This window comes from Podarcis cretensis (genome assembly GCF_951804945.1).
Source record: "Podarcis cretensis genome assembly, chromosome: 12".
NCBI lineage: Eukaryota > Metazoa > Chordata > Lepidosauria > Squamata > Lacertidae > Podarcis > Podarcis cretensis.
In genome coordinates, this window is record NC_137181.1 from 33,518,520 (window position 1) to 33,542,235 (window position 23,716).

General features: G+C 42.1%; 1 protein-coding gene across 1 annotated transcript in view; it reads right to left on the reverse strand.

Annotated features, from left to right (window-relative positions):
• The window catches only part of AGR3 (anterior gradient 3, protein disulphide isomerase family member), a 39,500-nt gene extending 26,855 nt beyond the window's left edge, over nt 1-12,645 (reverse strand). Inside the window, exon 1 of the mRNA XM_079947969.1 lies at nt 12,461-12,645. The gene's annotated coding sequence lies outside the window, so the exon portion shown is untranslated. The remainder of the gene's footprint in view (nt 1-12,460) is intronic.
• Between the last annotated feature and the right edge of the window lie 11,071 nt (nt 12,646-23,716).

A 23,716-nucleotide genomic window follows, 5' to 3' on the forward strand; every position in this document is an offset into this window, starting at 1 on the left:
CTTGTTGCAGTAAAGCAGGAGCATAAGCATGACAGGCAATTTCCCATTCATGGGCAAACAATACACCAGCTGATGGGGGTAAAACTGTACGTGCCAAAAGCTTGATGTCATCTGGAACCAATAGCTGGGCTAATGTGGCTTCCAAAAGAGCTTGTGTAAATGGGGCTTACAGTCCATTTGTCCTAACTGACAATTGAAGCTCTTTCAAGATTTTAAAGTCAAAAGGTTGGTGCTGGGCTTGAGTTCCTGCTGGAGCACCAGCAGGGGGCACAATAACAGGGAATACCATGGTATCCTGTGATAAGGAACAGGCAAGTACTGCACGTTGAAAGGGGGTAGCTTGTTCTGCCGCTGAAAGAGCAGGGTCATTTCCAGCCAGACCACTGTATTTTTGCAGGATTGGGTCCTCTGGTGAGGCACTGTAATCTGGAGGTTTGGGGTCTGGGGCTGCTGGCAAAACAAGTGCTGGAACACATGGCATAGCAGCATGCTGAATTAATGAAGCTGAAGGTTGTTTTGGCAATGTAGCCATGGAGATATTTTTTGGTGATAGAGAGCCCATAGCATAACGAATTTTACACCAAGCATTTAAAATTCAAACACCAAAACTGGAATGTCCATGAAAATGTGCTCCAATCTTATCCCATTGTGTTAGTTCCCATGTGCCCTCTGCTGGAAACCAAGGACAATGCTCATCAATGGCTAGAATGAGCTGTATCAAATCACCCTCAGGAACTTCCAATTTGTTGGAGGAGAGGAGAAATTGTAAGTCTTTAAAAAATTTCTGTTGCGGAGATGACAGGGAATTGCCCATATTTCTAAAATTAATATAATAGGGATCGACTCACCAGGGATCCGTAGATGAAATCAGCGCTGTGTAACCCTTTCCGGGCGTGATGAGTCGATGATCGAGAAGCCTCTTATGGTTCCTATGGCCTCCCACTGCTTCCTTTAGCCTTTGAAGTCCGTCTCAACTGCTTTCTTTAGTCAGCCTCTTTTCTTTTAAGTTTTCCTCTTCTTTTAATTGAGCCTCAGAGAGGGCACCACTTGTTGGAGCCAGCCAGTCAAGCGGTGCTTAGCATAGCATAGAAAAAAGACACAATGAGGCAGCGAGTATTTTCATAATGCTGGAGAGCAGCTCCTTCCAGCCTTTCTCCTCCGGCAACTTTTTATTATCTCCTTTGTTCTCCCAGCCGCATGGCCATTTTCCAAAGTCTCCTGTTACCTCATCTGGTCAAGGCTTGACACTCCCCTCTCCCTATAAGGTAATCATTGCCCAGAGGAATGTCAGGGGGCACCCTGCAGTATTTATAAGCCTCTGCCTTAGCTGTATGACTCCCACAGGTTTCAGCTTTCAGAGGACCTCTCTCCTTTTGAAGTCTTTTCAGATTCAGTTCTTCTTTTGTTAAGAGGTGTTTTCCAATGATCAGCCCAGTGACGGTAGTTGATGGTTCAGAAAGGAGGAAGAGAACTTAAATTTACTGTTAGATGCTGTATTTTTGTAGTGAGCTTCTTTAAACGTGTTCCAGATAAGGGTTAGAATAATCAGCATAATGAAACGATTTCTAACAAGAGCTGCTATTAGATTTTTATTTTTGTTTAATGCTGTATAATAGTTTTAAGAGAACATAGAACTCAACTGTGGGACCATTTTAAATATTTTCCCCTCCTGGGGAACCTTTGTGATGGTACAGCATCTGCCAAAATTAAAATGTTCTGGCTTTTCTTCTGGAGAATATGAGCACATCTCCGCAGCTGGCTCCATAAAATGGGTGGGGCTAACGGTAATTAGTCACAAATGACATATCCAGAGATGCTTATGCAGCAGGTTTACATTAATGGTTAACACAAATGATACAATCTTTTCATGTGTTCTTTAAGAAGCATCAAAAGTTTGGTTGCAAGCATTCTGGTTTTGTGCAGTCCCCTTTTTTTTGCCATAAATTTCCAGCTGGGGTGTGGGACTATATGTGAAATGTAATATTTAAGTGTCTATCATATGTTTTTAGTGGCTGTTGATTACTCCTCTGCAGGATTATTAGGCTCCTATAAACCCAATTGCCATGTGGTGAGGGCAGGTTTGGGTGGGGGGATTGCAGCTGTGGAGGAGAGTGAATAACCCTTATTTTGCACTGCAGTTGTGTGTCCCGTCCCCCCCATCTCCTATGTCAATAAGGCTTCAGGGAGAAAAGTTCTATCCACGCCTCATTGCCACGTGGAAAGGTTTGTAGCAGAAAGCATGAGGAAACAGAGGGAGGGAGGGACACACACAGAGTCCCCAAGATATTTCCTCTGGGGTATGTGACCCTAGGAATAGACAAATATGTTGATTTCTGTTTTTCTCTCCATTTCTCATTTTTCCACTTTTAAGTTCAGTTCTCCGCATTTCTGCATCAGTTTGTGAATTATTTTTTCAAAAGGTCCTTGTGAAAAATAATCAACATTTTATGATATTTTTTTCTAATAGGTGAAGGTCAGGCAGATGGTCAGGAAAATGGTATATCCATCAGCGACTTGACTGTTAGCTGCTGGAGAGGAACAGCCCATTGCATGCAAAGGTTTCTCCATATAAGCCCTTTCCACTAGAAGGATGGAAAAAGTAAGTGGTCAAGTTGCACACATGAAATGGTCCTTACATATAAGAGAGAATGGCTCCACACAAGTGTCACTGGTGTTTATGCAGTATTTGTTGTGGTGTTTATCCAGTATTTGACATGCTTATCTCCATACAGTGATGGATATAAAGGCTCTGGAATCCAAGCCTTATGAGGAACAGTTGAGGGAGTTGGGTTTGTTTAGCTTGGAGAAGACTGAGAGGTGATGTGATAGCCATCTGCAAGATAATCTTGAAGGGCTGTCACATAGATGATGGAGCAAGCCTATTTTCTGTGTCTCTAGATGGTAGGACCTGAACCAGTGGATTCAGATGTCGACTAAATGACTTTCTTATGCTAAAAGCTGTTTGACAGTGGAACGGAATCCCTCGGAGGGTGGTGGACTCTCCATCCCTGGCGGTTTTTAAACAGAATTTGGATGACCATCTGGCAAGGATTCTTTAGTTGTGATTCCTGTGTTGCAGGGACTAGATGACCCTTCAACTCTACAATTCTACGGTTATATATCTGTGATGCCTGCATACCAGAGAACTGCAATAAGCAGTAGCTTCCTTGTGCTTTTCCACTGCGTATTTCAAGATGCACTTCTTCTCCCCCTCACTTTTTACATGTACATTCAGCAGCATGGGGTGAGCACTAGTGAAACTGCAGTAGCTTGTAAGGTGTGAGGCATCTTGTCAGTACAATGTCTATGCCACCATGCATCCAAAATGCCCTATTTAATTGTACTTCATTGCTGTGGGATCTAAGTCATGACTAACTTTCCCCATTGATTTCAGTGGGGCTATTCTTACCATGACCACATCTGAATCCAAACCCTTAATTTGCACATATTGGGTTGGATCCAGACTAAGTTAGCTGAACTTAAAAAGGTAAAGAACCCCGACAGTTAAGTCCAGTCACAGACGACTCTGGGGTTGCGGCACTCATCTCGCTTTACAGGCCAAGGGAGCCGGCATTTGTCTGCAGACAGTTTTTCCAGGTCATGTGGCCAGCATGACTAAGCAGCTTCTGGCAAAACCAGAGCAGTGCACGGAAACACCGTTTACCTTCCCACCGGAGTGGTACCTATTTATCTACTTGCACTTTTTGGCGTGCTTTTGAACTGCTAGGTTGGCAGGAGCAGGGACTGAGCAACGGAAGCTCACCCTGTCGCAAGGATTCGAACCACCGACCTTCTGATCAGCAAGCCCACGAAGCTCAGTGGTTTAGAGCACAGCACCACCCGCATTCCAGTAGCCACCCGCGTCCCAGTAGTTGAACTTGATTCCCATCAAATCCAGTGGGAGAAGATAATCATTGCTTGTGTTGCATTAATTTGTGGGGATCTAATCACAATTCACTTAGTCTGGATTCCAAATCGTTATCCTTTAGGTTTGCTAGTAATTGTTCTAGTATCTTATACCTCTAGGAAAAGCGTATGCAAATCTAGTATTCTCTAGCTACCACCATTCTGGAATATTCATGAATTTCAATATTCCACAACAATATTCGTGAACAAATCCAATATTTATGTCCACCATAAATAAAAGATCCAAGCTTCATCCCCAAAGCGTTGCTTTCTTCATATCTAATTGGTATTTCCTTTGCCATGGTGACAGCAGACCTGTTGGCTCCCTCAGGGGTTCAAGTTCTGTCTTGCTTTGACACTCCCATTTGACACTTTCCTTCCTGTAAGCAACACCGGTCTCTCACAAAATCAAGCTTTCAAAGTGAAGTAACGGCTGAAAGGAATGACCTGGTTGGCAACAGCAATATTGGTCTAGCCCATCCCTTGACAAATGGACGGCCCCTAGATGTATTGGACTACAACTCCCATCAGCCCCCGCTAGTGAATAAGGAATAATAGCATTGCCCTAGAACAAAACTAGTTTTAACATAACATATGGCTAGCAGCTGTCAGGGCACATGGATTTGATCTCATGGGAGTGGTTTGTTGTGTATGGTGAATGTGCTTTCCACAGAAGGAAGGAAGTTAATTCAGTGACTATACAGCAATCCATAGCAGTTTAACACTCGTTCATAGCTTTCAGCATGCTTAATGTAAAATGAAACTTAAATGCATCTAAAGTTCTGCAGGATAATTGGACTGTATGTTGGACTGGTTAACTTCCCTCTACAAATTTGTAATTGAAAGCAAACACTTCTAGAAATGTAGTATCATAGGTAAAGGTAAAGGTACCCCTGCCCATACGGGCCAGTCTTGACAGACTCTGGGGTTGTGTGCCCATCTCACTTAAGAGGCCAGGGGCCAGCGCTGTCCGGAGACACTTCCGGGTCACGTGGCCAGCGTGACATCGCTGCTCTGGCGAGCCAGAGCCGCACACGGAAACGCCGTTTACCTTCCCGCTGGTAAGCGGTCCCTATTTATCTACTTGCACCTGGAGGTGCTTTCGAACTGCTAGGTTGGCAGGCGCTGGGACTGAGCAGCAGGAGCGCACCCCGCCGCAGGGATTCGAACCGCCGACCTTTCGATCGGCAAGTCCTAGGCGCTGAGGCTTTAACCCACAGCGCCACCTGCGTCCCGTAGTATCATAAGGTCCCCTAAAATGGATTGCCAAGTGATTGTTTTTTGGGAACTCATTCACAAGAAACTTTATTTATCTTTGTCGTTGCTGTTCATTTGCCATGGGACTCATTACTAGGTAAGCATTGTCTGGAGGTTATAGACATTCTGAATCTAAATCCAGTTGGGACTAGCAGATTAGAGATGAGCATCTCTGTATGGGAGATCATTTTAAATGCCCATCTGCTGCAGTGTGCATCAATGAATAGATTGGCTGGCTTAGTTGTAGTTTTTGGATTCAGGTGAACCGACTTCGGATCTTCCCCATGATCAGAAACCCTGTTTTATCAGGGTTCTGGGTCGCAAGGAGTTCTTGGTCAGACCTTCCTTCTCCATGCAGACAGGTTTGGCAGAGACGATAACTTTTGAGGGGAGCCTGCATGTGCTGACTCCATTCTTTAAGCTAACATACATTTCCCTTAAACATCTGCAAAATGCTTATGATTCTTCAGGAGCTAAAAGGACAAAGTTTGGGAGCAGAGTATAATTTCTTAAGAATGCCACCTTCCCAAGAATTATAATGCCTGTGGTTTCTTGCAGGACAGGGACAAAGCTAAAACATTTAGACCAATTTCAGTATGTATGTTGACATTTGCTCAGTGTACAGCTTTCTTCATGAATTTTGGAGACTTGCTAGGACCCTTTACACACTGCAAACCTCAGTTTTTGCATTTTTCTGTTATATTAGTGGCACTCGCTCACTCTGAATCAGCTTTTTCCTTCCCTGATAAAAATGCAAGAAGGCAGTTATGTACCTGAAAACAACATAATCATGCCTTTTAGTTTGGGACAGATAGTGCTGTTCATGATTTGATCAATAGGTAAAGGTAAAGGTACCCCTGCCCATACGGGCCAGTCTTGACAGACTCTGGGGTTGTGCGCCCATCTCACTCAAGAGGCCAGGGGCCAGCGCTGTCCGGAGACACTTCCGGGTCACGTGGCCAGCATGACAAAGCTGCATCTGGCGAGCCAGAGCCGCACACGGAAACGCCGTTTACCTTCCCGCTGGTAAGCGGTCCCTATTTATCTACTTGCACCCGGAGGTGCTTTCGAACTGCTAGGTTGGCAGGCGCTGGGACCGAGCAGCGGGAGTGCACCCCGCCGCAGGGATTCGAACCGCCGACCTTTCGATCGGCAAGTCCTAGGCGCTGAGGCTTTAACCCACAGCGCCACCTGCGCTCTATTGATTTCATCAATAGAGGGCACCAAATGAGAGTTTTGCTCTTGAGTTTCTTCTCTTTTCTTTACTCTCTCTTTTTGGTTAAAAGCAAGATTACGGGGGGGGAGGAATAAAGCTCAAATTTATGCAGGCGAGGGGGTGGGAATGTTCCCATAAAGTGCAACCATTATACTAATTACTAAGAAATCTAAATGAGTCCTTTATGAGCATGTGATCTGTTTAATAACTCTTAAACAACATTAAACAATGCAATTCGTTATTTATGTCTGTGTAATTGCCAGTGGATTTCAGTGCAAACACACAGATATGCACACACCTCAATAAAAAGGATGCTCTCCTAGAGAAGGGCAAACAACTTAATAGGCAATAAAATGCTAGTTCCCCCTATAAAAACTTTTATTTGTCTGTTCTGCAGACACATGATTAATTGCATAAACTTTCTGGGGTAATTAGCTGATTAGAAGGGGTAAAAATAATAATCTGTAGAATATTTTTCAAAGCTTGTTCTCCAAAGAGGTTGCTGATACAGACGTTTGCATGCAACATTGGTTGAATCAGATGGCTCAGTCAGTAAAGCATGAGACCCTTAATCTCAGGGTTGTAGGTTCAAGGTCCACATTGGGGAAAAGCTTCCGGCATTCCAGGCAGCTGGACTAGATGGCCCTCATTGTCCCTTCCAACTCTGATTCTTATCTCACAGTCTTCCAACAGTGTACAGTAAGCACATGGGTTATCATGCTGGGAGGGCATTCCACATGTCGGGTGCCTCTACCGAGAAGGCCACCTGCCTGGTTCCCTGTAACCTCACTTCTCGCAGGGAGGGAACCACCAGATGGCCCTTGGCCCTTGGCACTGGACCTCAGTGGCCGGGCTGAATGGTGGGGGTGGAGACACTCCTTCAGGTATACAGGACCGAGGCCGTTTATGTGTATGTGTGTGTTGCTTCCGCCAACCTAGCAGTTAATATTCTGTTGGAAGCCACCCAGAGTGGCTGGGGAAACCCAGCCAATGGGCGGGGTATAAATAATAAATTACTATTATTAGTCAAAAGCACACTAGTGCTAGTAGATAAATAGGTACAGCTGCAGCGGGAAGGTAAACGGTGTTTCTCTGCACTCTGGCTTCCATCACGGTGTTTCATTGTGCCAGAAGGAGTTTAGTCATGGTGGCCACATGACCCAGAAAGCTGTCTGTGGACAAATGCCAGCTCCCTCAGCCTGAAAGTGAGATGAGCACTGCACCCCATAATTGCCTTTGACTGGACTCAACCATCCAGGGGTCATTTTCCATTACCTTTTACATATCCCACATAGCTAGAATTTCTTGCATGTTGAGATTGTTAGGTGCATTCCTCTTGGTTTTGTCACAGTCTGCTGAGATTTTTTGTGTGTCAGCTATGGAGAGGGCCTTTTCTGTTGTGGTGCCATTTATAGAATTTCCTTCTGAAATCAGGCAAGCATAGACATCAATAAGCTTTCACTGTTTGCTATGGTCTTGTTTGTTTGTCCAGGCATTTGTGGTTAGCTTTTAGTAGAAATTGGCCTGTTTATTGCTGTTTTGAGGTAATTTGTGCATATTTCAATGTGTTGATTTTTTTAATTAGAAATGCACATGTACTGCTGTGAAGCACCCTGGAATCAGTGGTGAAGAGTGGTGTAGAAATGTTTTAAACAAATAAAGCTGATCTGCCTTTTTACTTGTTTGCATGTTTGTATAAGTTATTATATATACGTGTGGCATCTCGTAAGTTGGGGGTTAATCAATGGCTTCCATTGATGATCCTGGACTCCCATTTTATTCTTCAAAATTGGAGTGACTGACTTTTTAAGTTAGGGCATGTGTTTGGCTCTCATCCAGATGTTCTGAGACCACCCATATGTCTGTGTAGTTATCCAGTCTTCATGGTTCCAAACAGAAAGTTGACCAGACACAAAATGCTGCCTGACTGAATGGCAGAGCTTCAAAGAGGTCTTTTGTCGATGCAGATAAAAGTCTCTTTGTCCAGTTTTGGGATAGATATCAGTCTTTTCCAAATGGTGGACTACAGTATGAATTCTCCCTCACTTCAATCACTGAAGTAGCATCTGGATATTGCAGGGAATTCTGTATGTTCTCCCCCCCCCCCCCGGCTGAACTCAGAGCAGATCTGCAGTTCAGCAAAACACATCTCCTGTTGAGATCACGTCAAAGCCACTATCTCTCACGCAAACATAGCAAACTCTCTGCACTCTAGTTAATTTTGCTAATAAGCTTCTGGTTTCTTGGGCCATTAGACATTAAGACCAGTTTTTGTGTGTACAAATAAGCCATTAGGAAAAGGGCATGTTGATTAGCGGATGTTCTGGTAGCCCTAGATGGAATTCATTCGCATGCATAGGCTAGTGGCCAGATGCTCTATTTAACATTTTCTAGAAATTTATTACAACTGAGCAAGCTGAGTTTAAGATTACTGCAGGCCAACATGACTACTTAAAAGATACTTTGAATGTGGACCACTTGTATGAGTCCATTGGCAGATTGGCAACTGGAGTACATGCAAGAGACATGTTGTTAGATTTCTGATACGCTATTGCAACTAAAGAAGGTGGTAACTTACCAACTTCTTTAGTTAGGGATGAGAAAGAAATCTGATTCATTTAGCATTTAAAGGCAGATTTATCTGATTTGCAATTTTCAAAACAAGATGTGAACCGAAACAAAACCACCCTTTAAAATTCACACCGCTCTGAATTTTGCAATGCAGTTCTCCAGCAAAGCAATGTGCATGAAAATGCATGTGCTAGTGTAGTATGCAGAAAAATGCATATATTTGTGGAAATGACTTTTAAAAAATGCATTATAGGGAAATTGCTTTGCAAAAATGTGCATATCAAAAAAGAGTATGCAAAAATGTGTGTGTTACGAGAAATTCACACTTAAATGCTATTTAATTTGCATGAAGCCTTTTAAGATTGGGAAAATGATAACTAGAGAGAAACTGATATTGACACATTCTGTAGTGAATCTATCTCCCTGTGAATGACATTAATGCCTCAGATCTGCAATTCTTCCACAAAATGAGCTTCAAGTGAATATTATTCTTAAATCCTTCTTTTTATCCAATTTGGCATCACATTGTTTCTTCTGAATTTTAAATACCCAAATTAACAATGTTTCCCCACAAATGTGGTTTGCAAGAGAGAAATTTGCTGCTTCTTGTTTATTTAATATATTCTTTTTATGCTTTTCAGTCCAAAAGTTTCCCAGTGTGGCTAACCACTCATAATGCACTGAAGCAACCAAGTGCAATCAGAATCGACAATGATAACTTTAAAATAGCAAAATTAGATGTTAAAAAAACAGATAAACCAGAGTTATCAAGAATAAACAGCATTTTAAAAGCTGTGGTGGGCTCTTCTAGCATCAAAATGATAAAGGAGATCCTCTCTTAGGAGAATATTCAAAATATAGGGTCTTTTCAGTGGTGACACCCTATTTCTGGTCACTATCCATGGTAGAGGACCCTGAAGAGGACCTCAACATCCAAGCAAGTTCATTGGAGAAAATACTGGTATATTCTTAATAAAAGCAATTGATATCTCACAATCCATCTACTTGCCATTCCTTTGAGCCACTTAGCAGGAAATAAATCCTTTAGAGTTGAGGCAGGAATGGGGAATTTATGCTTCCCCTGATGATGTTGGACTCCAAATCACATCTGCATGTGCAATGGTCGAGGATGATGGGAGCTGTAGTCCAACTACATCAACAGAGTTCCTATCGCTGATAAAAGGGAAAGCTATAAATTAAATTGTTAGAGGTAATCTTAACTACCCATTTGATATTTAGTCTCAGGGTTAATCCTAGTCCAGGGGTCAGCAAACTTTTTCAGCAGGGGGCAGGTTCACTGTCCCTCAGACCTTATGGGGGGCTCGACTATATTTTGCAGGGGGGAAATTAATGAATTCCTATGCCCCACAAATCACCCAGAGATGCTTTTTAAATAAAAGCACACATTCTACTCATGTAAAAACACGCTGATTCCCGGACCGCCCACAGACCAGATTTAGAAGGCGATTGGGCCAGATCTGGCCCCCAGGCCTTACTTTGCCTACCCATGATCTAGTCCACCTGCCTTTCTTCAGCTGAGGCCAGTTAGATGTACTGAGAAGTCCATAGGCAGGCCATCCTTTTCAGTTGTCTGGGACTGATGGGATACGGAGTCCTTCGACATCTGAGGGGAACCAGACTGGGGAAAACTGGTGCAAAAGGGCTAAAAGAATGGAAGGAGTTTGAGTAATATTGGAAAAGAGAGGAAGAGGGATATGCCTTTCGCCAACATTTTGGATGCCTTTCTGGAGTTTTGATCCGGGACAGCAGATGTGCTGCTTGGTAGGGAGTACTAGGCTGTTCCCAACTTGTAAATAAACTCAAATATTACTGAAATGGCTAATGATCTCTCTGTTCCAGAGGAAGCCAAGCCCAAGTAAGCACTATTCCTAGGATGTCTCACAATGTTGGTAAGGGCAACATGCACCATTTTATATTGTGGCTGAGCATACTGAAGCTCTTGGGAGGGACAATTTGAAGAGGAGACAAGAGGAGGGAGTGTTTAGCCCTTTCCCCCCTATAACTTCCTCCTTTCATAATTCGTATTCGAAATGAATGTTTCCCACATTGCAAACCCTGCCAACCACATTTTAACAAGTTAAAAAGGGCTACTGCTCTTTTTGTTTTGTGGCCTGAGGCCACTCATAGCATGCTTGTTGATCAAGCAGCACTGAAAGAATTCATCAGTGATCTAAGGATTTCAAAGCATCTCCTTATGACCTGCAGATCAGAACCTGTCTCTCTAGACCCGGCACTTTTATTGCTTACCGTTAGCTTATCTCCTTTCACATCCTCATTTCTTTTTTAACCTGAGGAAACTTAGGACAAACTGCTTGAGCAGGGATTGTAAGCAGAAGTTCAAATTCCTATCCTGTCGCCCTTCAGTTTGTACTGCAACATACATTTACCCATAGACTTTCCTGTCCTTTCCTCTCCAAAATGGGGGTGCACCAAAGATGATTCAGTTTGAGACCCCATTTTGGAAAGCAGATCAGTCTGACAGAATGTTTCAGGCACAACTTGTTTTGCCTCAGGGCTGAATCAGAACCTTGCTTTGGAAAATCAGAGGTTTCCAAAATTTCCCCATTGACTTACATGGAGAAATGGCCAGGGGTGGAGGGGGTGTATAACCATTTTGGCATAATTAGATAAAATTTGCAGGCATCGTTGCCACTTCTATAGGGATGGTGCCTACTGAATTTCAGAAAGATGGGGGCAAGGGTAGTCTTTAAATTTCTGGGGATTAAGAAGTGCGTAGACACTGACCCCTCTGTGATTTCTATTTAAAATGTACATTGTTGGGGTGCAGAATTTAGGAAGTTATGAAGAATGAAAACATTTCGAGGCCTTGTTTTCCTCTTAATTGACAAAACCACGACATTAATTTATATTTAGAATAATGTCTTTATGGACCATGTCAGGTTTGCGTTTGAGTTTCTGGCTTATCTGCAGGGAAGCCACTTTACTAAAAAAATAGTTGATAAGAATAAATAAGTTTTAAAAACTTTTTCTCTGGTTGTATGACTTGGGGAAAAGAAGTTCACCCATCCACGCCCACCTGTCTGAAAACAACTTAGTAAGATACCGCCATGTGTATTTATCTAACACAATGAAGTCAAAACAAAATAAAAAAAATCCTTCCAGTAGCACCTTAAAGACCAACTAAGTTAGTTCTTGGTATGAGCTTTCGTGTGCATGCACACTTCTTCAGATGAAGTCAGAGAGGAATTACTTTCACTTGCTTTCCTGACCAGCATCTGTATTGGTCTGTTGGACTAAAAAATAAAATTAAACTCCTCTGCCTACTTATTTGAGAGTAACACCATCAAACCCAGTGGGAGTTACTTCTGAGTAGACCTGTATTGAACTGTGAATCTGTGATTCCCATGATGAAAATTGAAGAAGGGTGGTCTTTAATCAGACTAATTAATTGAGAACATCTTTGTATGCTGCAAACAAGTGACAGATAAATCTTATGAAACAAAGAAACAAATATTTGGCTCTACTCACCATTGCCTGTTGGCATGTGGCCCCTGATAGATGACTTCTGAGGGAATGTGGCCCCTGACAAAAATGTTCTCCACCCCTGCTCTATAGGAAAGCGGTAGCTTCATGCCGCAGGCCAGTTACCATACTTAAACATATAATGTCTCCTTTGTAAAAAAAAAAAAAAGTCTCCACGGTATATTTACAGCTTCTTTCTCCAGGGACAGGAAATAGCATTAGAATTTTGCCTCTCTGTTTAGCCCACACAGAGATTTAGGCAGAGATAATAAGAAAATGCTCTGCAATTATGCTCGCTCACACAGTATTAGCCTTTCAGATATGAAGCTGAAGCCAAAAGGAATAGCTCAGCCATTTAGGGTATATATTTCCCTGGCACACTGTTAATATTACCAAAGTCATTAGCTGGAAGTCATTTGCGCTCAGTCATTTTGCCTGTTAATGAGGCACTACTGAATCCTCCAGACATTAATTCCATTTAGGGAAACACAAAGGCAATCTGTACCTTACATCAAACGATTATGACTGCAGTGAGCGTGAGGAATTCGGCCGTTTGTAGGGGGTTGTTTTCCCCACAACAGACCCTCTGAAGGGAATTATGCTGTCTTTCAGATGTTAATTTGTTAAGGAAAACTCAATAGCTAATAAAGACAATTGCGTCTGTATTGTAAATATTAGGAGCACTGTGAAACCACCACCCTGTTCTTTGTTTGTTTGTTTTTGTTTTAATAACAAAAAGGAGTGAAATAACGGGTTGACAGAGACCATTTTCACAAATGACACCCACATTTGGGTTGAGCATCTTCTCATAGCTGGTAACTGAAGTGTGAGGCCTACATTTGGGCTAGAAAGTAGATTTAATTGTTAAATTACTGTATGGTTTCATTTAGTATCTCTTTATTGCATTTATATCTCACCTTTCCTTCAAGGAGCTCAAGGCGGTGTGTGTGGTTCTCTTCCTCCCCATTTTCCTCTCGCAGCAACTCTGTGAGGTAAGTAAAGCTTGTGACTTACCCAAGGTCACCTAGTGCGTTTCATGGCTGAGCAGGGATTTGAAACCTGATGTCCCAGGTCCTAACCCAACATGTCACCACATTAAATCTTCCTTATTTTCTCTTCAGCCCTGCGAAGATCTGCACTGCACAACTTTGGGAAAACAAGGACAAAACCATAATGCCAAATCTAACAAACTTGTTGAAGGAGGTCCTGGACCCTAGACATTACAGGGGAAGAACAAAACACTATCAAATTAAGTGAAGAAAGGTCTACCTCACATTCTTTTAACCTCTAATGGTATTTTTCAGCAGCTTGATCCTATATGTGTCCACTTGGGAGTCCTGAAGGCTTCAACCATGCCTCCTTTCAAACAAATGGCTAGAGGAGTTATAGTGTGGCAGGGCACTCCTATACACGCTTACTCAGAAATAAGTCCTTTTGAGTTCCATAGGGTTTACTCCCAAATAAATGGATGTACGTTTGCAACCTAAATCTGAAATTCTATGCATTTTTCCGTGAGAGCAGGCCTGAATGAATTCAGTGGGACTTAGTAGAAACTGACTTCATTATGGAAGGATCAGATTCAAAATGTATAGTTTTCTTAATGTCCAACTTGGCGGGAAATTGTGTTTTTTGGTTTTTTTAAAAAAGTTCTATAAGTAGCATTGGAAATGTATCAGCCAGGAATGCTCTACCAACATAACTGCTGGCCAAGAGGTTTGGTAAGTTGTTTACCTATATAGTAAGGAAAAATCCTGCCACAGAGAACAAGGGAATATTCTCCACATCACTTGGCAAGACAGTTCAGATGACCAGCTTACTGAGTGACTATGCAGAAGTGGTTTCCTGTTAACTGATTCAAACAAAAAGGATGCAGGTGATTCTTACAGCTCATGGTCTCGAGGAACATGATTCTTTGAAAAATTGTGCACTGTCTATGTGTCTGCATTTGAGTATTGGGATCATTCTTGGCAATCCTGCTCAGAACCATATCCCTGTAGATACCATTTTCTCGTTTGTTGGTATTGTTTCAACTATTCAAAGAACGTAAACCTTGCCCCACAAGCACAGTTGCTTCCCTCCAATCTCCTTCAAACAAAAATAAAGGCATTTATAGTTAGTGTTTTCATTCCCCAGACATCACTCTCAGATTCAGACATTGGTCATGATGCTCAGAAAGGCAGCATCTATGCTTTATCATATCCAGTGGAAACAACAGATCTGTTCACTTTTGAGAGCCACTAGGATTTGGCTTGCAGAATGATGGATGATGCTTAGATTTCATTTACTGTTGATGCGCGTGTCCATGTTTTCCTTGGCAGTAGTTCTACTTACAAACTATTTGGCAATTCAAGCAGACAGAAGATGCCAAACCAGAGATATGCCTAATTCCATTTCATTTTATTGTTGTGTAGCTCTGGGGATTCTTTGCTGACTTTAGTGGAATAGGGTTCCATGTGCACAACTGAAATTAGAATCTGAAAAGAAAGTCTAACATTCTTTATGGCTGCTGTTAGTGAATGGGCTATACCAGGTCAGCCAGAAGTTGTTGGGTTACAGCCATTTTCTGAGTTACCTAAGACATCTCAAGCTGTTAAACCACCATTACTGTTAATACGGCCATTGCAATTCCCTCCTGTAAAATCTGCCCTTTGGCCTGTTCCTGTCAGGAATTCTCTGTTCGTTTTGCATGAGCTCCATGTTCTCTGAATTTGTTGACATTCATGAGTCGCTGTGAAAAAGCTATGGATTGCTGAATGAAAACAGATACTTATTTGAAGGAACATAAACATTTTCCTTCATCACCCCTTCTCACAAATGCTAATTGTGGAGAGCTTTTCCTGGTATAGGTTCTGGAGTTCCAAAAACATTGTCTTTCCATTCGAAAACTCTTTTAATGTATTTCTGTTGTCTTACTTGCTTATGTTAACAAACAGCAGAAAAGTCTCTGTAAGAATTCACATTTCAATGCAAATCTGAGGCACACCTCTATCTATTCATCTATTGAGAGGTTTAAGCCTGTAAGACAATAGGCTTTTAAACCAGCACTAAGGATGTGATGTAACTTTGAGTCAACTGCCCCTGTTACACAGTGCAATAAACTTTGCAAAATATTTACATTGCCCACATGGGTTATCTTGCTAGATCCTGTTTTGAACAAGGAATGGAATCCATGGAAGTTAAGAAACTGGCACTGCTAAAACTATGTAGCACTGATATTCAGAGCCCTGCAATAAAAGTGTTAAGACCAGTTCTTCATTGCAAATATTAAAAAAATCACACTACTGATTTCAGCTTGCACAGAGTTCATCACCTTAACCAGTTGAGGAAGGAAGAGGCAGTTCAACCTATCTTTCTACAGCCATGTCTTTACCTGCCCTTTATGTGATGTCACACAGGACTAGGAATGGATGGACCTGTCAGTTTTGGTTCTCTCAGCTTCGTATTTTTCAAATCTTAATTCTAGTTCTCCATAATTCCACATCAGTTTGTGTGGATCATGTCTTTCAGCCTGGACACTGAGGTCTAGCTCCGAGGGCCTTCTGGCGGTTCCCTCACTACAAGAAGAGTTACAAGGAACCAGGCAGAGGGCCTTCTTGATAATGGCGCCCGCCCTGTGGAATGCCCTCCCATCAGATGTCAAGGAAATAAACAACTATCTGACTTTTAGAAGACATCTGAAGGCAGCCCTGTTTAGGGAAGTTTTTAATGTCTGATGTTTTATTGTATTTTCAAAATTTTGTTGGAAGCTGCCAAACCCAGCCAGATGGATGGGGTATAAATAACAAATTATTATTATTATTATTATTATTATTATTATTATTATTATTATTTATTATTATTATTATTATTATTATTAATTCCAGGGTTTCTGTTGGCAAGTTGACTCTTGCTTTTTCTAAATGACACCCACTTTCACAGCATCACAAAACACAATCAGATTAACAGCACTGGTAGAGATGCCCATAGAAACTCATTTGCATGTAAGGCAAAATTATGGCGTTTTAAGCAAGCCTGGTATTTACTGCCCTTCTGAACATGACTGGGGCTTTTAGCATCTCCCAGCCTGTGCAACGTGGTTTTCCTACTGAGTCATTGTAATGCTGTGCAAAATGTTCACTTTTGACAACAGGCAGGGAAAGGGTTACTCTTCTGTCCCTGAGGAATGGAAGGACCACAGCTGCATATCCTCAGTGGACGGCTTGCCAGAGAACTGCCTAAGAGAGAAACTACTCTGGACTCAGCTGCAGCGAATTCTTATTTGATCATTTCAGTCACTATATTAAAGTAATGTGCTTTGTCACTTTGCCCTTGTGCTACTTATATTATATCACCATCAATATGCACATTGTTTACAGAGCAACGTTAGCAAAACTACACACACACACAAATTAAATTTCCCTAAAGGAAAGGAATGAGAATAAGAAGTGCAAGTTATGCTATACAGGTAGTGAGGGGCAAACGAAACATCAGGTGATTTGCCCTTCAGATCAAAAATTTGCTTTATGCTAATTTCTTCAATTAGCACTAAGCAAATTTCCCCTATTGGACAGAAAACAATTACATAGCACAGGAATACATTTTTAGAAGTCAGTTTGCTAAATCCTAGCCAGACATGCTCAAAAATGTTCTACATTCTTCACTAAATTAGAATAAAAGGGTGCATATGCATTTGGAACTACAAAATACACATAACAAAGCATATTAAACTGCTTTTAATTTACATTTAAATGAAGACTTCTTTAATAAATTAGGCTATCATTTTCTATGCAAGCTTGATAATATCATCATAACCCATTGCTGAATTATGATGATTCAGCTGTTAAATTTCCAAACTAAGCCAAAAATACTTGGCATTTACTAACAAAAAAAATCGAGTCTTTCCTAAGGCTTCTCGGATTTGGCTTCAGAACCTAAGAACAACCTAAAACCTATGTATCTTATTTTATAAAAAGTGTGCTCACTGTGCTTATTAAAGGAAGATGTGATTTCAGCACTGAAGACTTGCCTTGTTAATTAGCTAGAAAATGCACTGCAGATTTTTATATAATATATGGGATGATCTGATGATGGTCTAATCTCCCAAGTGGTTCAGAGTTATATATCAAATGCGTTTTTGTGGCGGATTAACATGAATAGGTTTCTGCAGGAAAAGCATGCTTTATGAAGAATTTTCTGTAAACTAAGCTGTTGTTTATTACAAAGAGCCGATGACAGAGATATGAACAAGAACCATAACTCTGAAAAGGAATACTGAGAACATGGAGCACATTCAGGCCCAGCACGTAGTCCAAACTGGCATTCCTATCAAAGATGTTGCCATCAGGAATGCATAGGCACTCTGGCAGATGCTTGATCAATTCTTTTCTTGAAACCATCCAAGATGGCATGTTCCAAAATCTACCATCCAAAGATGGTATTTAGGTCTGAGAAGCAGGGCAGGAAAAGTTCCACTTGTTATTTATATATTTTTATTTGTAATGCAGATAATCTAAGTGAAACAGTAGATTAGGCGTGGTTAATACAAAACTGTGGACATTTGCCTAGCTGTCCGGATCACGAAGACAATTTTTAGGCTATATCCTCAAAAATGTTGCAAATCTCTCCCAGTTTTGTATTATCCACAAAAACGATAACTGTGCTTCTTCATCAGAGTCACTGATTAAGATAATCACCACACAAATCAACATATAATATGAATGTTTGTTTAATAATATCATCTGCAACACTCTCTACATGGGTTTCCTATAGCCCATTGATGATTTGTTTCCAGGACTAGTTCCAATGACTGATTATGACTTTTAAAGTCTTCCTGGTTAGAACCAGGTTATCTTGAGGTACGTGGGTGGCACTGTGGTCTAAACCACTGAACCTCTTAGGGTTGCCAATCAGAAGGTTGGCGGTTCGAATCCCTGCGACGGAGTGAACTCCCATTGCTCTGTCCCAGCTCCTGCCTACCTAGCAGTTTGAAAGCACGCCAGTGCAAGTAGATAAATAGGTACCGCTCCAGCAGGAAGGTAAATGGCATTTCTGTGCACTCTGGTTTCTGTCACAGTGTTCCATTATGCCAGAAGCAGTTTAGTCATGCTGACTACATGACCCGGAAAGCTGTCTGTGGACAAACACTGGCTCCCTCGGCCTGAAGGTGAGATGAGCACCACAGCCCCATAGTCACCTTTGACTGGACTTAACCATCCAGGGGTCCTTTACTTTTGCCTTTTTTTATCTTGAGGACAACCTTTCCCAGTAGAAACCTATCTACTTGCTAGGTCATCTGTGGAGGCAGTCTTACATGTTCCATCCATCCTGTTTGTCTGTCACAACTACGGACAGAGCCTTTGTGGCAGTAGCACCTGGTCCCTGGAACTACCAGATGAGAGAGGCTTATGTGCCTTTCACTGAATGCTGAATATCATTCTTTGAGTAAGCTGCATGACTGAGCCTGACTGTAATGCTGAGTGCTACTTATTTATTTAAAAGCATTTATAAGCCACATAATATTTAAAAAGTGGTGTACAACATAAAAAGAAACATTATTAGAAAAATACAACATAAAACCAGCAAAATGGTTATATAAAAGCATATTGAAAACAGGAACTCAGGGAATTCATACAAATAAAAACAGAATCTGATCTCATGAGTCAGGGAAAGCCTTGAGAAGAAGATAGGTCTTTTAAAAAGACATCTAGATCAACTGTTGCTTGCTGCTCTGTGTATGTTGTTGCTGGTTGTTTTGTTTACTTATTGCTGCTCTGATGGACTCTTTCAAAAATTATTTCTTATTAGGCTTTCAAATATGTAAGAACATACGAACAAAAAAGAACAGCATATACAAAAACAAAACCCAAGCAAACCTCAAGACCTTCCCAACACAGTGGTCCCTAAAAATTGTATTGGAGAGTTGGTGGATCTTTAGGAACCAGGTGGAAGTTGCCATGGTCAGATCACAACATAGACATTTCAGGGAAAAGAAGAAAAGAGGAGAAGTAAGAAGGACAAGGTCCACGTATAGGGTATAGGGATTTTGCAAAGTTTTTTGCAGATAAAATCGCTCAGATTCGGGAAGAAGTAGACTCCACCATGGGAGCAGGGCTGGGGCGGGAGAGTGCTAGAGTTTTGTCTAGTCAAGTTGAGTGGGATCAATTCCAATCTGTTACCTCCGAGGATGTGGACAGGCTGCTTGGACGCGTGAAACCAACCACCTGTCTCCTGGATCCTTGCCCATCCTGGCTTATAAAAGCTAGCCGGGAAGGACTGGGCGATGGGCTTCGTGGGGTGGTGAATGCTTCCCTCCGTGAGGGAGCCTTCCCAGACCCGCTGAAAGAGGTGGTTATTAAACCGCTTCTTAAAAAACCATCTTTAGATGCGGCCACAATGGCCAACTATCGCCCAGTCTCAAATCTTCCATTCTTGGGCAAGGTGATTGAGCGAGCGGTTGCTGAACAACTCCAGGCACCCCTGGAAGAAGCGGACCATTTGGATCCCTTCCAGTCGGGATTCAGGCCTCATCATGGGACTGAAACTGCCTTGGTCGCACTGGTTGATGATCTCTGGCGGGCTAGGGACAAAGGTGAGAGCTGTTTCCTAGTTCTGCTGGATCTCTCAGCGGCGTTTGATACCATCGACCATAACATCCTTCTGGACTGTTTTGAGGGGCTGGGAGCTGGGGGCACTGTCATACAGTGGTTCCACTCCTTCCTCCTGGGCCATGTTCAGAAAGTGGTGGGGGGGATGAGTGTTCAGACCCCTGGGCTCTCACTTGTGGGGTGCCTCAGGGTTCTGTCCTCTCCCCCATGCTTTTCAACATTTACATGCAGCCGCTGGGAGAGATCATCAGGAGGTTTGGGCTGGGTGTTCATCAGTATGCGGATGATACCCAGCTCTACCTCTCTTTTAAATCAGAACCTTTTTTTAAATTTTTTATTAAATTTTGACATAAATATATTTCACAAACATACAAAAGACAAAATGAAAAAGAAAAAACAGAAAAAGAGAAAAAAACAAACAAACAAAACATGAAATACATACAACTTTGATGACATTGATCGACTTCCCTTTATCTCGATTTCGGAAATTATTATCTTGTTTATCTATCTGCTGTGTCTATTCCTTAATAAAACTTTTTACGTAGTAAGCGTTATCTCATGCCTACTGTGATTTCTATAAGTACATATGTGTTTCTGATCAACATTTTAATTTTCCCCTTGTCTCTATTTCCATATATATCCTAAATTTATCCCATTCATTGTTAAATTTTGCACTTCTTTGATTTCTTATTTTCTGTGTCAATTTAGCCAGCTCCAAATAATCAGATAATTTAAGTTGCCACTCCTTTAGTGTTGGGATTTTTGGTGTTTTCCAGTACTGTGCTATGAGGGTTCTGGCGGCCACCGTTGCATATTGAAAAAAGGTTCTATCTTCTTCTTTGATATCCTTACCAATTATCCCCAGCAGGAAGGCTTCGGGTTTTTTAACAAACGTGTATTTAAGAATTTTTTTTAATTCATTATAGATGGATTCCCAAAATTTTTTGAGAATCTCGCATGTCCACCACATATGAATGAATTCGCCCTCCTTGCTCTTACATTTCCAACACAGTTTATCGCCCGTTCTATACATTTTATGTAGTTTTACCGGCGTTATGTACCATCTGTACATCATCTTATACATGTTTTCCTTTAGTGTCGTGCATGCTGAAAAATTCATATCTTTACACCACAATGCCTTCCATTTGTCAAACTCTATGTTGTACCCTAGGTCTACCGCCCACTTCACCATTACATCCTTTACTTCCTCGTCCTTGGTCCTGAACACTTGGGATGAGTGTTCAGACCCCTGGGCTCTCACTTGTGGGGTGCCTCAGGGTTCTGTCCTCTCCCCCATGCTTTTCAACATCTACATGCAGCCGCTGGGAGGGATCATCAGGAGGTTTGGGCTGGGTGTTCATCAGTATGCAGATGATACCCAGCTCTACCTCTCTTTTAAATCAGAACCAGTGAAGGCGGTGAAGGTCCTGTGTGAGTGTCTGGAGGCAGTTGGAGGATGGATGGCGGCTAACAGATTGAGGTTGAATCCTGACAAGACAGAAGTACTGTTTCTGGAGGACAGGAGGCGGGCAGGTGTGGAGGATTCCCTGGTCCTGAATGGGGTAACTGTGCCCCTGAAGGACCAGGTGCGCAGCCTGGGAGTCATTTTGGACTCACAGCTGTCCATGGAGGCACAGGTCAAATCTGTGTCCAGGGCAGCTGTTTACCAGCTCCATCTGGTATGTAGGCTGAGACCCTATCTGCCTGCAGACTGTCTCGCCAGAGTGGTGCATGCTCTGGTTATCTCCCACTTGGACTACTGCAATGCACTCTATGTGGGGCTACCTTTGAAGGTGACTCGGAAACTACAACTAATCCAGAATGCGGCAGCTAGACTGGTGACTGGGGGCAGCCGCCGAGACCATATAACACCGCTCTTGAAAGACCTACATTGGCTCCCAGTACATTTCCGAGCACAATTCAAAGTGTTGTTGCTGACCTTTAAAGCCCTAAACGGCCTCGGTCCAGTATACCTGAAGGAGCGTCTCCACCCCCATCGTTCTGCCTGGATGCTGAGGTCCAGCGCCGAGGGCCTTCTGGCGGTTCCCTCATTGCGAGAAGCAAAGCTACAGGGAACCAGGCAGAGGGCCTTCTTGGTAGTGGCGCCCGCCCTGTGGAATGCCCTTCCAGCAGATGTCAAAGCGATAAACAACTACCTGACATTCAGAAGACATCTTAAGGCAGCCCTGTTCAGGGAAGTTTTTAACGTGTGCTATTTTAGTGTATTTTTGGTTTCTATGGAAGCCGCCCAGAGTGGCTGGGGAGGCCCAGCCAGATGGGCGGGGTATAAATAAAAAATTATTATTATTATTATTATTATTATTATTATATAGGAGAGAAAACTTAATGCAATCCCAAGTCTCTTGCCCATAACTGACATGCATTTCTGCACATCTGATGTATTGGCACATTAAATAAAGTTCCACCATATGGCACTGAATGTTTGTGGTTTCTTCTTCCCTTGCAATAGGCGTATACTGTGGGTATTTTCCTCCAATATTGCAATAGTCCAAATATTGCTGTACGAGGCTTGAAGAGACAAATGGTCCAGATTTTTGAGTTTTATTTGACAGTCGAGTCTGGCAGTTCTTGCTAGGTTATTATTTGAAGGTCCACAAATCCACAGAAACAAAGTGAGTGGCTTGGACTGAACATTCTTGTCTGGACTTTCAAACAGCGACTATGAAAACAACTCAGTCACATAAACAATCTTTTCCTTAATGCTCATAGAGATTTCCTTGTGGACCATAGTCTAGGCATTACCTCACCATTCGCGTTTTGCTGTTCTAAATGATTTTGTTAAAGCGTTAATTGAACTTGTAGTGTTGAGTGCAATCCAGTTGGCGCTTAGAGAAGGTTTGTGGTTTTTTGATCCACAAGTTCCCTCAATTAATGGAAGATTAGGGCGATTTTTGTCTACCACATGCAGCCCCCAGTAGTCTTTGAAACCGGCCCAGAGAATTGATGGACCCTCTGGAAGTCGCCATGAAGGGGGATTGCAGGAGGGAGGACAAAACACCAAGAATCACCCCCCACACACACACTCTCTTCCATGGGTGGAAGTGTCCACTGGATCAAAATCCTCCTGTGAGTGCAATTATATTCTAATTAGACTTCACCCATTGCTTTTCCTAAATGTTGTGAGCCACCTCAGACTGTTTTTTAAAAGAAAGGTGGGATGCACTTAATATATATATATTTATAAGTAAATAACTATAATTCCGTTGATTAAACTTACTAGAAACTAATTATTTACAAATAGTTTTCATTATTTGCTTTGCTTCATTGTGCAACATTTAGCAGTCTGTTAGAAGGTTGCAGTTTCCTGGGAGCATGTAAAACATCACTATGACTGCCAAACCTTTGAAGCTTCTAGACTGGTTCTTGCAAAACACTTCCCTTTCAACCGTTTTTTGTTTTTGAGGTTGCCAACCTGGCTGAGGAATACCGCACTGCATCTCTGCCTCCGAGTACTTACATTTCCCAAGAAATGTGCTCATGCCTTTAGCAACATAAAATAATCGTACATTGTGTTTAAGTGAACACCCGTATTCTGCTCCCAAAAGTAATGTGATTTAGGGCTATGGTCTTCCAATAGTCTTTTCTTTTTTTACTTTAGTCTTTGGCAGAGAGGAGAAGAAATAAGCAGAACAGCAGACCAGTAGCAGAGCCATAGCTA